The sequence below is a fragment of the Cottoperca gobio genome, chromosome 5 (genome assembly GCF_900634415.1).
Source record: "Cottoperca gobio chromosome 5, fCotGob3.1, whole genome shotgun sequence".
In the NCBI taxonomy this organism is placed as follows: Eukaryota; Metazoa; Chordata; class Actinopteri; order Perciformes; family Bovichtidae; genus Cottoperca; species Cottoperca gobio.
In genome coordinates this window covers 20,627,689-20,650,053 of record NC_041359.1, presented here as the reverse complement: position 1 = coordinate 20,650,053, position 22,365 = coordinate 20,627,689, and the positions used below count along the sequence as shown (strand labels likewise).

The 22,365-nt window shown below is 43.1% G+C and overlaps 1 pseudogene; it reads right to left on the bottom strand.

The window, feature by feature from the left end:
- Positions 1 to 12,182: 12,182 nt before the first annotated feature.
- Positions 12,183 to 19,755, bottom strand: LOC115007733 (SH3 and cysteine-rich domain-containing protein 3-like; annotated as a pseudogene).
- Positions 19,756 to 22,365: the final 2,610 nt, after the last annotated feature.

Sequence of the window (22,365 nt, the reverse complement as noted above, 5' to 3'; positions counted from 1 at the left end):
AAATTCTTGAAATGTTTGTGGTGTATCAAAGTGGCGCCCAACACCGTAAAGTAGATATTTAAGTAACATAGCTTCAGTATCATCTTGGGGGAAAATTCCTTGAGTTTCAGCTTATGGTTGGGAACCGAAACTCGGTTCCAAGTGAGAACCAAATCCAAAATGGCAGGTACCCAAAAAGAAAAATGTACATTTCTGTTTTGTTTATCGGTTCCTAAACACGTACATTGGCGCGCTCTCTGGACTGGATGATGCTCCGCCAACGATACACTTTGTTTTGACTAGGCACTTTGGGAAGATAAATAAGAGTTGCGAACACAGGAGACCGTTTCGCCACGGACCCCAGCAGTCGTCTCCCTCTCTCTCTCTACAGCAGGGGTGGGGAACCTCCGGCCTCCGGGCCGTATACGGGTGAGGTAATTCGTAAAACGCACGCAAAACAAATCCACTAGCAAAAAATACTAGACGGCAATATTTTAAACGGCCGACTGATTGTTTTTCCTGGCCAAGGTCAGGGTCCCTGAACACAACACGAGCGGAACGTGTCATCACGTGGTCACGTCATGTCAAAAAACTTAAATTTTAAACGAGACTGTCGTTGACATCAGTGAACGCAGCGTGGCGAGTGTAAACAAGAGAAAGCTGGATGCAGAATGTCGCACTTTCCAGGAGAAATGGACGAATGATTATTTATTTGTGGAAGTAAAAGGCCAGTGTGCCTAGTTTGTGCGGACGTACTTATGGTGATGAAAAATAATCTTGAGCGTCGTTACTGCACGAAACATGCCGAACTGCACGAGCTGAAAGGACGAGTGTTTGGATAAAGTTAACGCTCTTCGGCGGAGTTTGGCCCAACAAGCAGCTCTCTGCAGAGCTTAACATACAAACATGGAGAGATAGAGAGGTAGACCACCACACCAAGAACTGTTCCACTACTGCTGTACAGTTATCACTGCCATGTGCAATACTCACTTTATTTTCTATCAACCTCTTGGTTCTTAAATTATATTTTATTCTATTTAATTATTGTGTACTGCCTTTTTACTTCATAGGTTCTTTTGCTGTGACCAGATACATTTCCCCGTTGTGGGACTAATAAAGGATTGCTGATTTCTGATAAAACAGAAAGATACATGGATAAAAAAGTTGCTTTTTTTGCACAGCATGAAAGAAAAGTGAAATGAATGGGCTGTGTCTTAATAAAAATGTGTAGAGGTTATGAGTTAAATAATTAGTACGGCCCTCGAAGGATGTTTAAAAAAAAAAAAAGATGGCCCTTGATAGGAAAAAGGTTCCCCACCCCTGCTCTACAGTAACTCGTATAACTAATCTTATAACACCAGTCCTCATTCTCAACCCAGTCGTATGTTTTTCTCCACCACGCAATGAATGTTCTTAAGCGTTTCAACTCGTACTTTGTTCATATTGACCGCCATTTCCTCGATGATGTAAACAAGCCTGCCGTGTGTTCATGCGGTGAGACGGACACCAACAGTGCAGAGCGAAGTCGGTAAAAGCTGCTGTGAATCATTGTCTGGAAAATTATTTAAATTATTATTTATTGTTTTTACTTTTGCCAATTAGAACTTGTGAATGAAAAAAACAATGAACAGATTATTATTGAATCATATTCTTTAAATACAGCAACCAAATTAAATTGTATGCATTTAATTTACAGGTTTCACAATTGTGAATATAAATGTGTGTACAATACAATACTCAAACTTAAGTTTCAGGGAATCAAACGTGAGAGAATGATTCCACTATCTTAGCATATCGCTGCTGATTCCAGCCTCTTGTAATAATGTCTGCTGTGTAATAATGTCCCACTCCTCACTTTCTGTTAGTGACAAAGTAGGGCTACTTATTTGGGGCTATTATTATCTCGTTCTCCTCTTTGCTGTTTGGTTTTTACATTTCATAATGTTCAATAAAACGTTGAAAAACGGAGCTTTGGTTTGCTTTTAAAAGGTCTCCAGAAAAAAAGAGGAAATGAAAACTGATACTGAAAATACTTGGCTCTGTTAACCAATGCGGTGAGCAGTGGCTCTGTATGACAATATCCCCTGAATAGCTGTTCTTTGCAAGGTTTGCTATTTCAGACAATCAACAAATTATTGAATTCCTATCGATTCGTCCTCTCAATGGAACATCTGCAATGGTCTGCAAAGGTGAACCCCACTGGTCCTCTGCTACAAATGCAGAGGAAGAGCTTAGCTGCACATGTCTTTCACTGACACCCCTCTAGGCCAACCATTAGCAAGCAAGAGCCAATCACCATTTCATCAACGCTCACTGCACGGCCTCTCCCCCTCTCTCTTTTATTCATGTCTTCTTCCTTTTTAGTTTTGTTTTTCCTCCTCCATTTCTCATTTTCATTCTAATTCCATCACTCCTCTCCCTCTCTGAGCTCTTCTCTCCTTCACTGTGGTGGTGGAAACACACGTTCATCCGCCTCTGTATGTGCTGATGAATGTTGATTTGAGTGAAGAATACAACCCCATTGTGTGAGATTGCGTATGGACGTGTGATTACCACAGTTGTGTGTGTGTGTGTGTGTGTGTGTGTGTGTGTTTGTTTGCATGTATGTGAGACCATCTCACAGCGACCTGATGTACTCTGATGGCAGAAGAGCGTGATGTCCGGCAGCGGCACAGTTATGGGATAATGGAGGATGTATCACTCGTTTCTCTCATTACAGTTCTCTATCGCGCTCTTTCTCTCTCACTTACCTCTTACGGGTCTCTTTCCTCTCATACAAACACACATACACCTTTATCCTTTATCTTCCCTCCCTCTCTGAGAGGCTTCACTCACCACCTTATCGGCTTAAACCAGCTCTGACAGTGCTGGCCCCGCTCACACACACCTTGTCTCGGGGGCTCACCACATTATGAAACAATTACTCCCTTAATTGACAGTTAATTAATCTAAAGTCAATTTGACCTTGCCAGCCTAACCTTGAGATTGAAAGCCGTGGTAGTCGTGACACTGAGGCGAAGAACTGGGTTGATGGCGGGATGCAGGGAGCAGAAGCAGAAGCAGAGAGGAATGGAGGGAAATGATAGTGATGATACTAATGTCGACTTATCTTTACACCAACGGAGAGAAATCACTAACAGTATCTCCGTGTGTGTGTGTGCGTGTGTGTGTGTGTGTGTGTTGTGACTTGTTTAAGTGTGCAACATTACACCTTATCAGACAATTGGCAGCTTATTCTGCTGAGTTGATCATTCAGGTGTTAATTACTCCTGAGGCAACCATCTTGGCTGCAGTCTGTGTGTGTGTATGTGTGTGTGTGTGTGTGTGTGTGTGTGTGTGTGTGTGTGTGTGTGTGTGTGTGTGTGTGTTGTGATGCATCAGGCAAAAATATTGATTATATTGAAAAGCATATTTATTCACAACGCGTTGGACAGACATAAGATGGGATAACGTCTGCAGACACAGAGCTATATAGTCTCATAGTTTCAAGTCATAGTTCTTGGTTAAAATAACTTTTTTAGTTGTAAAACTGTTATGTTCTGACGCCAGCCAGTTCTTACACAATGGACTCTAAGTATTTACATCTTTCTGCCTCTTCATACATTCTCCATATAGAAGAAATGCAGGCATAGTGTCCTAAAGTTACACAAGCTCATATAAGATTTAAAAGTTTATATAAAATGAGTTAGATAAGATTATTTAATATCATGGTTCAAAAATCATCCTATCTCTTCTGCATTAAATCCTTCCTACATCAAACACAGGCGACGCTCGGTGATGAATGTACCCGATGGATTAAGAAGATGGTGTGAGAAACAGTACCATGGCACAATATCTGCTTTGTTACATAGACTGTACACTGAGTTATTAAGTGATGCAATCAAGCAGCCGTGTTTGTGAAGCTTCTTCTATGTTCACCTTGTGCCAGAGTGCTGTTGGTTCAACCGTATGGTGATCACTAATGCTGTAATGGGTGGTGGTGTTGTATTGGAGTGCATAACATTTTATCTCTACCTCTATTTACATAGGGTACATGAGATGAATGAATATTAGAAAACTTTTCTAAATATAATGCAAATTCAACATCCAACTATCGGAAAAATTACCATAGAGGTGAATCAATATCAGCAGTGTCAGCAATTACTGACCATTATAAGCTTCACAAAGAAGGCTTTTTGCAGAACTAGTAGACTCTATTTTACAAATGTATAAAACAAAAAAACAAAAAAACGTAAATCTATAACGTGTGCATTTAAATTATGTCAAATGCAAATGGAGGTTTCATAAAGAGGCATGTCTATAGTCCTGACCGCGAGCTGTGGCTGGACCACCGGTGGAGATTTGGTAAACCATTCCACCATGGTAGCTATTCCCGTGTGATTTTGTGATCTTCGAGTGAAATTCACAAACCCAGCTCCATCGCAGGGGGGTGTGTTTCGGGCAGATATGAGGAAGAACTCTACTTACATGACTATCAGACATTTGCACACCATAGTTTATTCTTGATTTCTCAGCTCTTTGAAATGAAAGATGAGCAAATCTTAAAGGAAAAGTCATTTTATTTTTTATTTTGGTATAATCTAAAACATAGGTCTTCAACAGGGGGTCCGCGGAGGTACTGCTGGGGGGGGTCGCAAAAATTGTTTGTAGATAAAGCAATTTAAAAAATGTAAAAAATAAAATGTGTACAATATATACAGTAGGGGGTCCCTGCACCACACAACACCAGTTTGGGGGTCCTAGGCCCGAAAAACGTTGAAGACCCCCGCTCTAAAATATAAAGTCACTGAAGTCACATTTGTTTACACTTAAAGCTTCCATTTTGAAATAATTTTACTTTTACTTGTTTGAGTGTTGTCTCATGTGGCAATAAAAAATAATAACAATCAAATGTGATGAAGTACGGTTATGTTATAAGGTTATAAACAATATCTTAATTGAATTAACAGAACAATTACTGTACCGTGATATCTACCGTTACTGTTATATATAATTACATACTATATCGCCCACCCCTACTTCTGTAACAATATCAAAATTCAGGTATTGTAATGGCACTAGTATCGAAAAATGTGAAAAGCAATAATAAGCAATATGACAATATAGACTTCTGGCGTTTCGCACCATTTAAATACAAAGGTTAGTATTCTTTTTATTTCTGTGGTTGTTTTTACGCCATCGTGGGGAATGTTGTAAAATAATAACATGGATTGCTTTATGGCAATCTATAGGATCTTGTCATTTCATAAAGGACCTTGAATCGTCAGGTACTTAATAATTCTCATCTGCTTATTTTAATACAGAGAGATTCTTAGTTCAATGTCCAGAGGAAACTACATCGCGATGGAAGCAGTATTGCTTGTCATCATGACATAAACTTATATTTACCGTGAGTTTATCCATATCATTCAATCCAATGGGTGGGAATAAGGAATCAAATGCTAATAAATCAAATGTAAGCACGTGTGTCGTTGCACCAGCTTGTGTGTGTCCTTACCGAAATATTAGAACAAAGTCAAGCAATTCCAGAATCACAGTGACGAGGGCGATTGTATATCCAGCGTCAGCTTTACATGGTCGTATGTGTTAAAAGTTCAACTTCTTGTCATGCAATCAAACCGCGGTCGAAACTCATCAAAACAATATCAAGGCCGACCTCGACGCGAAGACCCCCATTTACGTTTCAGAACCTTCTCTTCACAAATGCCTACACATTTTATGTATCAGAATCCATGGCGTGTTGGATAAATTTGTCTCCACTTTGTGTTTCTCTTGACAAGACAGAGCTCTGGCTTCATGGCCGACTGAATTTGTGTGATTAAAGACGACAAGCAAAACCATCTGCTTGTCACATCCATCTGTCATCGCCCAGCGTTCGCCATCAGCCGCGCATCACTCAAAAACAACAGCAAGTCGTGGAAAGAGAGAGAGAGGGAGCTGGAGAGACCGGGAGGTAAAAGAATGAGAGTCGGAGGGTGTGAGTGAAAGTAAACGAGGGAGCGACGGTGAAGAGACAGAGCGCAGGGGTGATGGAGAGAGGGCTGAACACAGCAAGAAGGAAGAGACAGATGGAGATTTTCTACTGCCCATCCCTGAGCCAACCTGTTGATGTTGCCCTGTTGTGTGCACAGATTGTTTTATAGTTACAGAGAGCGTCCCGCCAGCCAACGATGGAATCTCACCAGGGTATTATTCCCTCTGCTTCCACTACTTCCCCATCCTCTTTCCTTCACTTCTGTGTTTTTACACAAAATACCAAAAGCAAGTTGACTGCTTCACACTCCTTTTACAACAATAACAAAAAAAGACTGACCGCTTTGTAGACCCAAATCCCAACATTAAAAGGTCTTAGAGACTTGCTTTTACATTAACTGATCTTAAATAGTTGCTTGTAAAATCATTTATCCAAAGCAACTTTGATTTTACTCATTTGTGAGCAGTTTTGGTGTTCAGCGTGTCGCTGAAGAACCCATTAATAACGACGCTACTGTTTCAGCTGAGCTCCAGCCGTACATATTTTACAGAATGCTGCTGTTATTATTAATTATTAATTATTAATATCATCGACATTATGAGTCAGGTTGTTTACCACGTGGTGCATATTTAAGGCTGTATTACACAGGTGTTTTCAATTACTGTGGTTGATTAGACCTCTTCTCAGGTTTGTGTTGGGCTGACCTCTACTGACTATTCTATGATATTCCTTTTTAAATAAATAAAACTAGATATTTGTGACCCCTTTTTAAAAGAATTTACATTTGAGAGTCTTACCAGGGAGTCAGACAATATCGAGAGACGGAGATGTGATTTGTGTAAAAAAGGAAAATATAGCCATAATGCACTTGAACACTTGGTTTGGTAAAAGAAAAAACACGTACAATGACGTCTAAAGCCACAGGACCAACTATAACATGACTCTTAGCAAGACTGTATGAAATATGGTTCAGTAAAATCTCCAAAACAAGGTGCAGAAGACATCAGTGCATCTCTACTTGCTCTCCAAGACTTTCCCAACGGTTTCTCTGTTTCATTCTCCTCTCCCTCTCCCTCTCCCTCTTTCTCTCTCTCACCTCAACAATGTCCTCTCATTCTCAGATAAAAACACAGTCAGCAGAGGGCCCTTTGGGAGTTTGTGGAAAAATCAGTCCTCATCTTTCATCTTCCCATTCTGGCCCTGTTCTTCCCCTCTCCTGTCTCTCTCCCTCCTCCTTTCTCTCCCCCAGCCACTTTCTCTCCATCTTTCTCTCTCTCCCTCCCACCAACTATCTCCAGGATTATCGATTTAGCGTAGGCTGTGATTGAGTCTCACTGGGTGTAATGCAGGCCCTAAGGTGTCTTCTGAATGGAGAGCATCATGAGTTATGGACTAACTATAGTCACTCTTCCACAACACCTGAATCAAAAGGCAGACACGGTGTGTACACACACACACACACACACACACACACACACACACACATACACACACACACACACACACACACACACAAAAAAATACACACACATAAAATTCCATCCAGCAGTGAACTCTAACATTTTCTCTTCATTTTTATTGCAATAAAAAACGATATCACACATTCTCGTCTAATATTCCATCCATGATTTCGACACCATGCATTCAGAGATGTACGCAAATTATTCCTCAAGACAACAGATTCACAATAATTCCACTAGTAGAAAAAATAAAGCTTTACTCGTCATTAAAATAGGAGCAGACGGCAAGTGTTGGTGTTTAGCCATGTTAAGAGGATGTCCTTTCAGTCATTAGTGAGCTTTGTTGCAGGTAAGTTTCTCTCGAAGCTAAGCAGCAGTGTTGAAAGGAGCAAATTACTTCGACCTTGACTTGGAAAATAAGTGTTCCCATGTGACAGTGGATGCAGTGATGGCGATGAGTTTAGCAGAAACTATTTATCTATCTATCAACGAACTCGGCTGATTTCCCTCACTTGTTGCACTCACTTCAACCCAAACTGTATAAGTGCTGCATTATCTGGCTTCACTGCGCAATCTAAAGTTCTGTCTCCCCGACAGCCCTGAAGTTATTTCTTCAAATAGGTGTGAAATACTTACTTAAGTTAAACTTAATTTACTTTACATAGCTGTTGCTTTTTTCCTGTTCGGATGTTTGTTTTCAAAACAGTACACAAAAAATGCTACGGATATCAATGACAGCATGGTCGTGCTATTAATTCAATAGCATGCACCTGAATACACATGATTGATTTCAGGTGGTCAGTTTGACCTGACTTCTTCACACAACATACCAAACTACCAGACACACCACATATATTATTGATGCTACTTTGGGAGCCTATAATAGGTGTGCATAATTGATTAAAAGGCATTTATTTGAGCTGCTGATGTCTGCAAATGTGTGCTCGCTTTTATCCATGCATTAACCCTCCCCTCCTCCTCAAGCATCATCCGTGCCCCAAAAACAAGACGCTCATTGAAATTCGCGAATCCTATTAGGATTGGCCCCAGAGTCGGCCTCTGCTTAGCAAATAAATAATGGTAATGATGATGATCCCTCATCTTGTCACTGGGGCTCTCCCCCGGGGGCCTCGCAGTGCAGGTGGAGGGATCCTCTGCTGTCCTAATTGGTTCCAACCCTGCAGTCTTCTCTCCAGCCTTTTCTCCCCCAAACCCTCCCTCTCTCCCTCTCTCTCTCTCTCTCTCTCTCTCTCTCTCTCTCTCTCTCTCTCTCTCTCTCTCTCTCTCTTCTCTCTCTCTCTCTCCTTCTCTCTGGGCCTCAGGACTCACTCGGTAAACTTGTCTTTTGTGTTTGTGTGTGTGTGTGTGTGTGTGTGTATGTGTGTGTGTGTGTGTGTGTGTGTGTGTGTGTGTGTGTGTGCCCTCACCATCTTTAATTTATTCTTGCACAAGCATGATATCACACATATACCCTAACACTTTCTGTCACTCTGTCCTGATCTCACTAACACACACACACCCACACACACAGATGGATGGATGGACAGACTGATAACACACACACACACACGCACACACACGCACACACACACACACACACCTATGTACTGTAGTGTGGTACCAGGTTGCCAATATCTTGCCATTGTCTTCCCCTCCGTTGTCTTTGTGGCAGCCGGTGCATATCAACACTGTGAATTGTTTAATGGTGCCAGACAGGAAACAGTTTCCATCTCTTTACCTGTCTGTCTCTAGTCCATAACTCTGACCCCTGCCCTGCACCAAGCCTATCTCCAACCATCACCATACCACATTACAATTCCACTTTAAAAAAGACACACAAGACTGCAAAGTAATTTTGAATTTATGAGTAATGGAGATTAATAATCGTACAAATCAGATTGGATAATTGAATTTTGGTGCCTCAATGAAAAATGAAGGGAAATAAAAAGGGTGTTATTCTGCAACAGTTAGAATCATGTCAAGGATATATATTTAGAAGTTCTGTCAGGATATATGGGATTTGATACACATTCACACTATTCCACGCACACTTACACATGTGTGTGTCATAAAACCAGAGGCAGAGAGCAAGAGAGTAAAAAGAACGTTCTAAAAATAAATCCGGTCCGTAAGCTTTGTGAAAGGCCTGAAATGTTGTTATGTTGCTTTGAGGACTGGAAGAAGAAGCATCTTTAGCTTTGGCCCGTGGAACAGACTTTCTGAAATATTTCTCTAAAAATCAATACCTTCTCTGCTAGGCAAAGAGGATCTCTAATATAATTTTATGTTATTATTTTTCCTCACACATTGCTACATTTCTCAGCGGCTGGCAGGGGGGAAGATGGATTTTCTATTGGACTGGATGCTAAATGTGATTCTGAACGTGGTGGGTCAATGAGATGATGCAAAGCCTGCACTCTTAAAAAGGGATGCGCCACATTCTGCACATCCATAAGTGCAGTTTGACACCTCACAAAGTTGTATTACTTTTTAAAGCTGCACAATGCTGTACAAACATGAGCTGCAAATTACATACATGATTTCTGATATGCGTGAAGAGTAACAAGCTGTGTGCCTCAAACTGCACCCATGGGTGTGATACTCAAGGAGAGGGGGTTTATGGAGCTTTTAACTGTAATTGTATCACTGAATTTGATAGGAGCCGTTGATACTGATGACTGCTAATTAAAAATGTCTGCATTTGATTGTATGGACAGAAAATCACACAAACACTATGGAAATATCTATTATGGCTTCTAGGGAACAAATGAATCATTCCAGCAGCTCTGCACAGTTTTGTTTTTTTAAACCACATGATCATTAACATAAAATGATTTCTTCCCCTTTGCCAGCCTGCAATCCTTTGGCCTGAAAAGACTCTACATCCGCTTCCCAACTATTATTCACAATAAACACAGACTGGTTCCCTGTGGTGTGTGGAGCTGGTTCAGTGAGAACGTAAGCTCTGTATCCGGTGCAACAGGGACCTCTGTTGGGTAAAACCATCATTGCATGTCAGCTGTGTCTCAATACAACACATTGTTATTCTGTGTCTAATATATTGGTTGTCGGTTTGACACGTGAACATTCTTCTTATATCTTCAATTTAGATTTAGATTTCGTTTGTTTCCAAACTTAATTTGCTCTCTTGTTCTATGTTATTTAGATGTTTAGGTTATAAATTAACTCTTTTTAACTTTCAAATGTTTTTTTTGTGTAATTGTAAAGGTTACCTGCAGTTGGACGCGTATGTTTGGCTTTGGATGTGGTGTTCCTAATAAAAGATTCTCTTGAATTGAATAGATTCATAGCCACAGCATCAAACCGACGCCCCCCCCCTCCCCTCCATGCCCTCGACCTCACACCAGTAGATATAAAGAGAAAAACACACACATAAAATCATCCACCCACTCAAATCCACAAACATTTTGGCAACCCTTCTCCATCCTCCCTGTCTGGAGTGGCAGGGTCAGGGGGTTGGCGATGACAACATGGCAGCTGTGATATCTTCCTACGCGGTCTCTCAGTCCAGAGCGGCATGAAGCAGAGGCTGTTTGCCAGGAGGAAGTGACCCGTGTCTGAAGGGGTGCTCTGTTGTCCAATCAGAGGACTGCTGAAGCCTGGCAGTGCTACCTGCCACGCTGCTCCCTTTCCCACTGACAGACAACAGAGGAGGAAGGAGGCGTGACCAGGAAACTCATCATCTGCATCCAAACGTGGTCTTTGAGAGAAAACCAGAGAGAGGGAGAAACACAAACACAAACGCAGCTCACCGAGAATAGTGACACAGCAAAAGTATAATAATTAAAGGATTTATTGTATTAACAGAAGGCAAGATGACAAGGAAAAAAAGAGAGAAACCAAAGTGAATCTGTGTCTGTCTGTCTAAGCGTTGTGTTATTCTGGTGGAATGTCTCGTCGGACCTTCAGATGCCTTTCCCTGCATATCTCTGAGCCGTCCCTTTACATAGCAAGCCTTTCCCACAGTGTGCTCTAAGGATACTTACACTGCACTCAGGCTAGCTACAGGAAATAGCTCTGCATCCTTTTGAAGTTCTAGAAATGCCTCCGTCTCATTTGAATAATTTGTGTCTCGACATGTTAAGAAATAAAAGCATTCTCACCTTTCGCTATGATGACTCCCAATAACTGTATGGAAGCTACAGGTAACTGAGTCCATTACGTTTATGACTTGTTGTAAAGAATTGACAATGAGAAAATACATGCTGTCATACTCACAGAAGGGTCAAATGTGGCAACCAAACTAAATAAATATATATATATATATATATATATATTTATATATATATGTGTGTCTCTAGTATGAAAAATATTGGTAAAAAAGGCAATTAGAGAAATAGTAATGAAGTAAGAAACAACATATGCTGTCTGTGCCATGAATTTAAAGTTGTGCGCAGTAATACATTCTCCTTTTACACTCACAGTAGTATTTCAAATGATGCTGGTTGAAATAACTGTTAAAAAGGAACAGCACCTCATAAATAACAAACAAAGCATTCAACTATGAAGATGCCTTTCATATTTATCTGGGATCAATGGCTCAATTATGGCGTAAAAATAGAAAAATACACAAAACATTTTTTTTACAGAACATCATGGCCAGTTTACAGAAAGAGCTTTCACAGCCTTCCCCTTTAATTATAATCACAGATACATGCGTAACCCTCGGAGAATAATACCTTTCATATCGCACATGCATGCTTAATACACAGCTGGTCGAGGGTTTGATGCGACGTCTGCGCTCGTCCTCAGATCTCCTGCAGAAGGTTGGCGGGGAAGAAGCCGAGCTTCCTTCCTGTACTGACCTTCAGGTGGCCGTTGAACTCCTCGCCGTTCTTCACTACAATCTGAGGACACACACACAACGAACACACTTAGACTGAGACATTTCTTAAATGTCTTTCACAAGTGTAGGTTTGTTGTTTTCCTGCAACACATGTTTGTTTTTATGTTACATGGTGGTTGATCAAAAACAACTCTTTTGACACAACAATTTTGAGCAGAAATATATCTGTAAATTCAACATTTGAGAGTGTGCAGTGACATACTTATAAACGCAGAACAAGTCTCAGACATGTGTGCTAAAGGTACAGACAGATCATGAAAAGGATTTGACCCAAACAGCTTGACTTACGTGTAAAGTTGAGGTTTTTGCTTTAAGCTTCTCGCAGTCACTCTCTTCATGTCAACATGACATACGCTCGTGTGTGTGTGTGTGTGTGTGTGTGTGCGTGTGTTTGTGTCTATTCATGTCTTTAATAGCAGTCATGTCAACACACATGATGTCTGTATGTACATGTTTAATTCATTAAACTGGAAAGCACCATGTGTTTTCTATTTATTCCCCTTTTGAAAACCCCTGGTGTAAAGAACTGCATAATTACTGTGTTTGTTATTTTTGCCTTCCTCTTTTGGATCAGTGTTTATTAATTATTAAGGCTTATGCAACTTGAACAGTCTCAGTCAGTGAATGTAAGACAGTGGATTAAGTTTGGCTTTAATTAAGCAAACAATCCATAGAGAATGGATCTGAGAACTGGCCAAAGATAGTGCTTTAGGCTGCATGTCGGTGTGGCCGTTAATTCTTTGTGTTTGTGTGCAAAGTATACACTATACACTATACACATAACATATTTCAAGCTTTCCAGGCACGTCCAGCTGGGAGGAGACCCCAGGGAAGACCCAGGACTCGGTGGAGAGATTATATCTCCTCACTGGCCTGGGAACGCCTCGGGATCCCCCAGTCGGAGCTGGAGGATGGAAGGGAAGTTTGGGGTTCCTTACTGGAGCTGCTGCCCCCACGACCCGACCCTGGATAAGCGGTAAACGATGGATGGATATTTCAAGCTCTTAATTCTTTATTTTAGTGCGTTCAGTTTAGAGTTAACACTGAGATTACGTGTATTTATAGTGGAGGCATTTATGGTTTGTTTATATAATCACTTAATGGGAGTGTGTGTACCTTGTGACACACCTTGTGTGTTTGTGTGTGTGTGTTAACCTAGTCTTTCTTCAGAGTGATTTGGCCCATCTCTCGTGTGTCACCATGTAGACCCCCTCTCCTGCTCACACTCGGAGGATGTAGTTGGCAGGGAAGAAGCCGGTTCTCTCTCTGATCTTCCCCTGGTGGAGCGAAAGTTTCAGCCTCAGTATCTTATTTAAATATCTTAGATGGCTCCATTTAAACATATTTAGTATATTGACCAGTGTGGCTTTGGAAGCTGGGTGACTTGAAAGCACAGGTCAATGTCAGCACAACAAGAGCGATGTCCATCTCATCAGGTGCAGGTTGCGTTGTGTGAGAACTGCCAAGTATCTTTATCGTACAGCTTACTTTAAATGATGATGTTTACTCAAAGAAAAAGTCTATTTACCCAAACAGACTGCGACGAGGGAAATAAAAGTGTGTGCTAATGTTTAGAGGCTGCGAATGTTTAATTTATCTTCTTGACCTGAAACTCAGATCGTTAAAAATGTATCACTGTGAGCTACAGAAGCTCAACCCTGAAGGACAGCTCTTGGACTTTACAACTAGATAAATATTAATCACAAAGCTAAAAAGTAGCTGACTTGGAAGATGATAAGAGATGAGAACGCGTACATGAATGCACCGTTATTCTTCTGGCTCCAAAAACAAAATTGTATTGCTCATAACGTTTGGAGAGCAGACAGGAGTGCGTGAGTAATATGAAGAAAAAGTAATCTAGAACTCACCTTCCACCATTCCTCATTGGAGTCATCTATCACTGTGATGCGGTCACCAGCACTTGGGAACAAACAGGATATTAAATATTGAAATGTTAAACAAGACACAAAAACAGTATGTTTGGCTCGAGTGAGACAGGAACGAGAGCACGAGTGACGATTAGCGATTCAGAGACACACTGAGAGAGGTTATTTGAGGTGTGGCGAGGGGCTCACTGAACATCCAGATCATCTTTCTCTACGGCTTTGAAGCGGTACAGAGCCAGATAGTAGTGAGACTGACTGAAGATTACTGTAAGCCGAGTGGAGCGCTGTCATCATGCTTTTTGTGAACCAAAGCCAGTCTTATGGTGGTATCCTGATGATGGTAACTGGTGATAATTCAAGCACCTGATCTAATAGCAATGAAAAGGACACTGGGAGTTCTGTGAGCACATTTCTGCCCTACAAAGGTAACTGTTACTATAAAGAGCACACACTTCATTTAAACAAGGAAACAAAAGTGAAGAAGTGGGCAGAAATGTCCGTCAGCTTTCAGTTACAGTTTAGTGTTCAGTTTACACAAATAAAACAATAAACTGATAAACGTGTGCTCTTTCAATCCATGTATGCGTAACATCTGTCTTATTCTACATGCTGAAACATATTAACAAAACAAACTGGCCAACATTAATTAAGCAAATTAATGGTTAATTTGGCTTTAAGGTGTCGAAATGTACACAAGTTGGACTCACAAAAAGGCAGCAGCTGTGAGACTGTGGTATTCTGCTGGCTGCTGTAGAGAGGAGAACTGTAGGAGAGGAGAGGAGAGGAGGAGAGGAGAGGAGAGGAGAGGGGAAGAGAGGAGAGGAGAGGAGAGGAGAGGAGAGGAGAGGAGAGGGGAGGAGAGGAGAGGGGAAGAGAGGGGAAGAGAGGAGAGGAGAGGAGAGGAGAGGGGAGGAGAGGAGAGGGGAAGAGGAGAGGAGAGGAGAGGGGAAGAGAGGAGAGGAGAGGAGAGGAGAGAGGGAGGAGAGGAGAGGGGAAGAGAGGGAGGAAGAGAGGAGGAGAGGAGAGGAGAGGGGAAGAGAGGGAGGAGAGGAGGAGAGGAGAGGGGAAGAGAGGAGGAGAGGAGAGGAAAGGAGAGGAGAGGAGAGGGGAAGAGAGGAGGAGAGGAGAGGGGGAAGAGAGGAGAGGAGAGGAGAGGAGAGGAGAGAGGAGGAGAGGAGAGAGAGGGAGGAGAAGAGAGGAGGAGAGGAGAGGAGCGGAGAGGAGAGGAGAGGAGAGGAGGAGAGGAGAGGAAGGAGAGGAGAGGAGAGGAGAGGGGAAGAGAGGAGGAGAGGAGAGGAGAGGAGAGGAGAGGGGAAGAGATGAGATGAGAGGAGAGGAGAGGAAGAGAGGAGGAGAGGAGAGGGGAAGAGAGGAGGAGAGGAGCGGCGAGGAGAGGAGAGGAGAGGAGAGGAGAGAGGAGGAGGGAGAGGAGAGGGGAAGAGAGGAGGCGAGGAGAGGAGCAGAGAGGAGAGGAGCGGAGAGGGGGAAGAGAGGGGACGAAGAGCGGAGAGGAGGAGGAGAGGAGAGGAGAGGAGAGGAGAGGGGAAGAGAGGAGAGGGCGAGGAGAGAGGAGAGGGGACGAGAGGAGAGGAGAGGAGAGGAGAGGGGAAGAGAGGAGGAGAGGAGAGGAGAGAGAAGAAGAAGAGAGGAGGAGAGGAGAGGAGAGGAGAGGAGAGGAGGAGGGGAGGAGAGGAGAGGGGAAGAGAGGAGGAGAGGAGAGGAGAGGGGAAAGAGAGGAGGAGAGAAGAGGGGAAGAGAGGAGGAGAGGAGAGGAAAGGAGAGGAGGAGAGAGGAGAGGAGAAGAGAGGAGGAGAGGAGAGGAGAGGGGAAGAGATGAGAGGAGAGGAGAGGAGAGAGGAGGAGAGGAGAGGAGAGGGGAAGAGAGGAGGAGGAGAGGAGAGGAGAGGAGAGGAGAGGAGAGGAGGAGAGGAGAGGAGAGGGAGAGGAGAGGAGAGGAGAGAGAGGGGAAGAGAGGAGGAGAGAGAGGAAAGGGGGAAGAGATGAGAGGAGAGGAGAGGAGAGGAGAGAGGAGGAGAGGAGAGGAGAGGGGAAGAGAGGGGGAGAGGAGAGGGGAGAGAGGGGGAGAGGGGAGAGGAGAGGGAGAGGAGAGGAGAGAGAGGAGAGGGGAAGAGAGGGGGAGAGGAGGAGGGGAAAGAGAGGGGGAGAGGGGAGAGGAGAGGGAAAGAGAGGGGGAGGTGAGAGGGAAGAGAGGGGGAGAGGGGAGAGGAGGAGGAGAGAAGAGAAGAGGAGAGGAGAGGAGAGGAGAGGAGAGGAGAGGAGAGAAGAGAAGAGGAGAGGAGAGGAGAGGAGAGAGATGAGAGGAGAGGAGAGGAGAGGAGAGGGGAAGAGAGGAGGAGAGGAGGGGAGAGGAGAGGAAAGAGAGAGGAAAGAAGAGAAGAGGAGAGGAGAGGAGAGAGATGAGAGGGGAGGAGAGGAGAGAAGAGAAGAGGAGAGGAGAGATGAGCGGAGAGAAGGAATAGAAGAGAGGAGAGGAGAGGAGAGGAGAGGAGAGAGGAGAGGAGAGGAGAGGAGAGGAGAGGATGAGGGGAACGAGAGGGGGAGAGGAGAGGGGGAGAGGAGAGGGGAAGAGAGGGGAAGAGGGGGGGAGAGGGGAGAGGAGAGAGGAGAGGAGGAGAGGAGAGGAGAGGGAAGGAAGAGAGGGGGGGAGAGGAAAGGGGAAGAGAGGGGGAGAGGGGAGAGGAGAGGGGAAGAGAGGGGGAGAGGAGAGGGGAAGAGAGGGGGAGAGGGGGAGAGGAGAGGAGAGGAGAGGAGGAGAGGAGGAGAGGAGAGGACGAGGGGAAGAGAGGGGGAGAGAGAGGGGAGAGAGGGGAGAGGGGAGAGGAGAGGAGAGGAGAGGAGAGAGAGGAGGAGAGGAGAGGAGAGGGGAAGAGAGGGGGAGAGGAGAGGGGAAGAGAGGGGGAGAGGGGAGAGGAGAGGGAAAGAGAGGGGGAGTGGAGAGGGGGAAGAGAGGCGGAGAGGGGAGAGGAGAGGAGAGAAGAGGAGAGGAGAGGAGAGGAGATGAGAGGAGAGGGGAAGAGAGGAGGAGAGGAGAGGAGAGGAGAGAAGAGACGAGGAGAGGAGAGGAGAGAGGAGAGGAGAGGAGAGGAGAGGAGAGGAGAGAAGAGAAGAGGAGAGGAGAGGAGAGATGAGGAGAGGAGAGGAGAGGAGAGGGAAGAGAGGAGGGAGATGAGTGGAGAGGAGAGGAAAGAAGAGAAGAGGAGAGGAGAGGAGAGGAGATGAGAGGGGAGGAGAGGAGAGAAGAGAAGAGGAGAGGAGAGATGAGAGGAGAGAAGGAATAGAAGAGAGGAGAGGAGAGGAGAGGAGAGGAGAGGAGAGGAGAGGAGAGGAGAGGAGAGGAGAGGAAAAGAACATGTACACTAAATATCTGAAAGAAAATTATCTGCAGTTAATTTTTGAATAAATGCCAGTAGTACTCGATAACACTTCTGGAACTCCACGTAGGACTGACTCTGGTGGTGGATGCTGGTTTTGCAGTTCTTACAAAGCAACGCAAACTTATTGTTCTCTAAAGAAACCAAAAAAAGAAAATCACATCAGGAAAACTCTTTGTTTTTTTAAAGATCACGATGCACTTATTTTGTCATGCGGGAAACAAAAAGAGACAAGATGGTCGTTACAAACTCTCATGCGTGAGACGTCACAAAACTTTGGTTTCTTGCAGTAGTGGTCCTTGAACTTGTGAGGTCTGTCGTTGACCGGTTCGACTGGTTCTGCAGGAGCTGGTTCCTCTTTGTCTTCCACCTCTACCTCCTCGTCATATATGAAATATAGCTGGAGATGGGTGAGGAAAGATGCTCAACATGACAACAGAATAAAAATGGGTCAGAATTTATAAAAGATATATAGAAGAATTGAAACACAATGGACTTGGATTGGGTGTACAAATTTACAATTTGTTCTGCCAGTATGTCTTCAATCAAGCAAAGTCGAAAACAAACGGAATAAAATGGTCTCTTTGTTTAACCCAAACAGTCTCAGTATCCTGCACCACCCACAGCCCGGCAGATTTATATGAGAAGGATGCTATTAATACTGAACCACCCTGCGGACTGTGTTGTATGAAGTCTGTCTGGTGTCTTTTCACACAAACTGTATCACATCAGTCGGAGACAGAGCCATGAAGAATGACTTCAAACACACACACGTGTCAAAACTACTGTATGTCTTCATCTTTATTTTTGCTCAAATTCATAAATGGAGTTAATAAAGAGAGTTATTCTGCATGAAAGCTCACACACACACACCACACACACACACACACACACACACACACACACACACACACACACACACACACACACACAATCCACAGGTGGGAGAGACTGAAGGGGCTTAGATCTCAAAATAGCGTTCAACAGAAATCGACAGAATTCCCATCTGAATGTAACAAAGCTTGACATTGTTCCTCCTAAATATACTACAGTCTAGTCAAACAGAGCCAAAAGGATGTCAAACACACATTAAAAGATGTGTACACGCACACAGACACACAGACACACACACACACACACACAGAGACACACACACACTCAGAGGGACGCCTGACAGGCTGCACTGGCTCCGACTCTCCATCACTGGCAGGATTAGCAGCGTCCTGTGGCCGCCAGGCTGTGGATTCACACTACAACAACTGATAATACCAGAGACAGTTCACACATTACAGCACCATCACTCTGCAACTCTATTTCGCTGTCACTATTCCTAAACAACCCTCCCACAATGTTTCAGCACATTCGGCAGATTAGAGTCGACTTAGACAAACCCACTTTGGCAATCTTTCAACATATCAAGAGATCAGAAAAACAGGGGATGGGATATCTGTGACATAATGTATCGAGTACGAGCGCTTACAAGAAATTAAGCAGAATAAATACAGATCAAAATATGTTTAAGGGGTCAGATCTACAACTACATATATTCCTCGTGTGGGGTATGACTGTTCAGATAGTTTTGGTTTGAGCTCACACAAGTCAAAATCTTTCACTTTAAAAGTGAATAATAGCTTTTAATCAAATCGCTTCACTAATATTACATTTAAGAGGGCTCCATGTGTGTCTTAAGCGTTATGATTGATGGTATGTTAGCTGAAGCAATATGTATAATGCAGAAGAGGATCGTTTTCGACTGTTCCCTGAATTTGATTTAAAGATTTGTTAAGATGTTACGCCACCTTTTCTTATTCTGGGTTTCCAACAACAAGTTAGGCTGCCGTTGATTGAGTTTGCAATCCGAAACTATCTGCATGACTAGATACCGATAGTGGTACAATATGTGAGGAAATATGTTTAGTTTTTTGTCATTTTTAATTGTATTAACCAGTGATTTCTATAAAACATAAGCACCAATGTGGATCACAATCAGACATGAATAATTTCTAATGCCATGTGACATTTTTCTTCAGTTACTTGGTGTTGATCAACTGTAGACAGCCCCTCGATGTGTGTGTGCCACATGGCATGTCGTGGATATTAGATGTCTCACCGTGTTGTCCTCCTCTTTCGTCACATTATCGGGGAGAGGGGGGTTGTCCACAGAGTTCTTGTCATCCAACCTGTCATCATCGGGAAGCAAATGTCACACAGAGAAGCAAATGTTGGAATGTAAAAGACAAATATGTGGTTAAGATTTCTTACTGTATTAGTGCTTACAAGTATTAATTATATAGATCTCTGGCATATGACATTAAATGATGAGATGTCTTCTAGGAACAAATTAGATTATTTCCAACTCTGGAATTTTCCTCCCTTCCTGGCCTTAAAACTTTCCTTTCAAGTATTTGTCATTTATGCATCAGTTATTCTACATTAGGCTGCTTGTTCAAATATATTTCCTTCTTTCCTAGTCTCATCTGCAGACTGAATTTACAAGTCGTAATGAGACATGGTGTCGTTCGATCCGTGGAGGTTTAGTTCCTGCAGATACCAGCAGATGGCGCTGTCGACAGAAAACACATCAGCATCACTTCTGTTAAGTGTGTTTAGGGATTCCCCAAAAAAGTGTCCTCTGAAATCCCTGTAGTTGTTTTCTGTCTGCTTGGCTTCTGATTGATGATCAACCAGAAACCTTATGTGACGATAACATTTCTTATGTTTATTTCATATTATTCACAGGTCTTCTCACCACATGTGCATTGCTTTAATGCTGAAGTCTGTTCTGGAGAGGCAACTTGATTTCAACAAAGTTAAAACAGGAGTTACTCTCAACCTGGTACAAGATGGCAAACGCATCCGCGCCGGGTTTCGAGGGTCTCCTCCTTCTCAGGCTGCTCAACATCAGTGGATCTCAACCTTTTTCCCTTTTCTACCAACTGACGAGCCCTGACTAATATAAATTGACATATCTTATGGATCTTTTGTAATATGTTCAATGCATAACAACAACAGTACAGAACAACTGATGAACTGTTCAATCAATCCAAACAGTGAACATTAAAAAATGTAAACAATCATATATACTTAATAAGCTTCTTAATAAGTTTTATTTGACCATCGTTTTATTAGCTCCTTGGTTTTAACTGCATTCTTATCAATGCAGGACAAGGCTGTTATGCATGAAGGCTCTGTGAATATAACTTGTGTTCAGATCTTCCTCATGCCCTTATCCTGTGAGAAGTTTTTATATAAAATAATAATACAAACTTCATTTTTTTAATGACGCTTTGGAGACCCCCACTGGTCCCTAGGATGGGAACCATTGCTTTACTTGTTTGAATACATGAAGAAGAAAACCTTCAGCGATCCAACACTTAACAAGTGCCCGGCAAGTATTAGTGAAGGGTTAAAAAGGACTAAGTGAGAGTAGATCATTCATGCAACTGACCACGAAACTTGAATTCCACTTCTTCTCAAAGTGAGGAGGTTCCTACCGGAGGGATCCCTGCAGCTTCAAACTTCTTTCACTCTTTCTAGCTTGTTCTACCCGCCCCATTGTTCAGTCCTTTGCATGCTCAACTTTCCAAATCAGGCTTCAACAGGTGGGAGATTGAGATGAGTAATGCCTGTGTGTGTGTGTGTGTGTGTGTGTGTGTGTGTGTGTGTGTGTGTGTGTGTGTGTGTGTGTGTGTGTGTGTGTGTGTGTGTGTGTGTGTCTTCGGAAGCCGGGTGGATCTTATTGATCCGGCTGTTACGAAAGTGGCTCCAAGCAGTTGGTTTTGATTATGTACCCATCGTCATGAAGGACTCCACTGGCAGATGTCTATTTAGGAGACACACAGCTGGATGTCCTGTTGGATAATGTCCGGTGGTGAACCTGTGTTTGTGACCAGGTCCCCGTCATGAAGGACTCCACTCTGGTAGATGTCTCTTTAGGAGACACACAGCTGGATGTCCTGTTGGATAATGTCCGGTGGTGAACCTGTGTTTGTGACCCGGTCCCTGTCATGAAGGACTCCACTCTGGCAGATGTCTCTTTAGGAGACACACAGCTGGATGTCCTGTTGGATAATGTCCGGTGGTGAACCTGTGTTTGTGACCCGGTCCCTGTCATGAAGGACTCCACTCTGGCAATCTTCACATTTTAAAAGAAAACTCGGTCTCTCCCTCACCTGACGCTCAAACTGTCGGGTCGCATTCAAGGCTCTCTTTCACTAACTTGACGTATATAACAAAAGTCTCTGACGTGTATAAAAACTATGGATCAGTAAAGATTTTAATTTTTGTTACGCCTGTTGCAAAAAAAAACAATATCCAAGTGATCGTATCAATTGTGAAAAGTAATAGAAGGTAGAATTAAAGCCATAAAAACAAGTGGAGTAGTCCCACCTCTTACCAGGGTGCTGCCCTCAGAGCCTCCCAGGAACAAATGTGTCATCATGGAGGACAACCTCCAGCAGAGTTTGAAAAGCTCCTTTTGTCGAGGCTTTCTGTAAAGTTTTTGGTGAGGACAATCTCAACCCAACTGAACACCTGTGGGAGATTTGGGTTCAGGGTTCTCCAACCGTCCTCATCAAAACACAACATGCAGGAATATCTCTAAAGTGAAAGTTAGAGACATTAATGAAATATTTCTTGAGTATAGAAAAGGAGAATGTCAGGAATGAAGAAACAATTTCACAAGATATGGACCTCAATTTATGAAGCTCTTTAGACTTAAGGACATAAAATCCAGCATCCATACATTTGAAGGAACACTTTGTAGCATCTTCATCTTTTCCTGTCGTCGATGGATGTGTGCATGTGT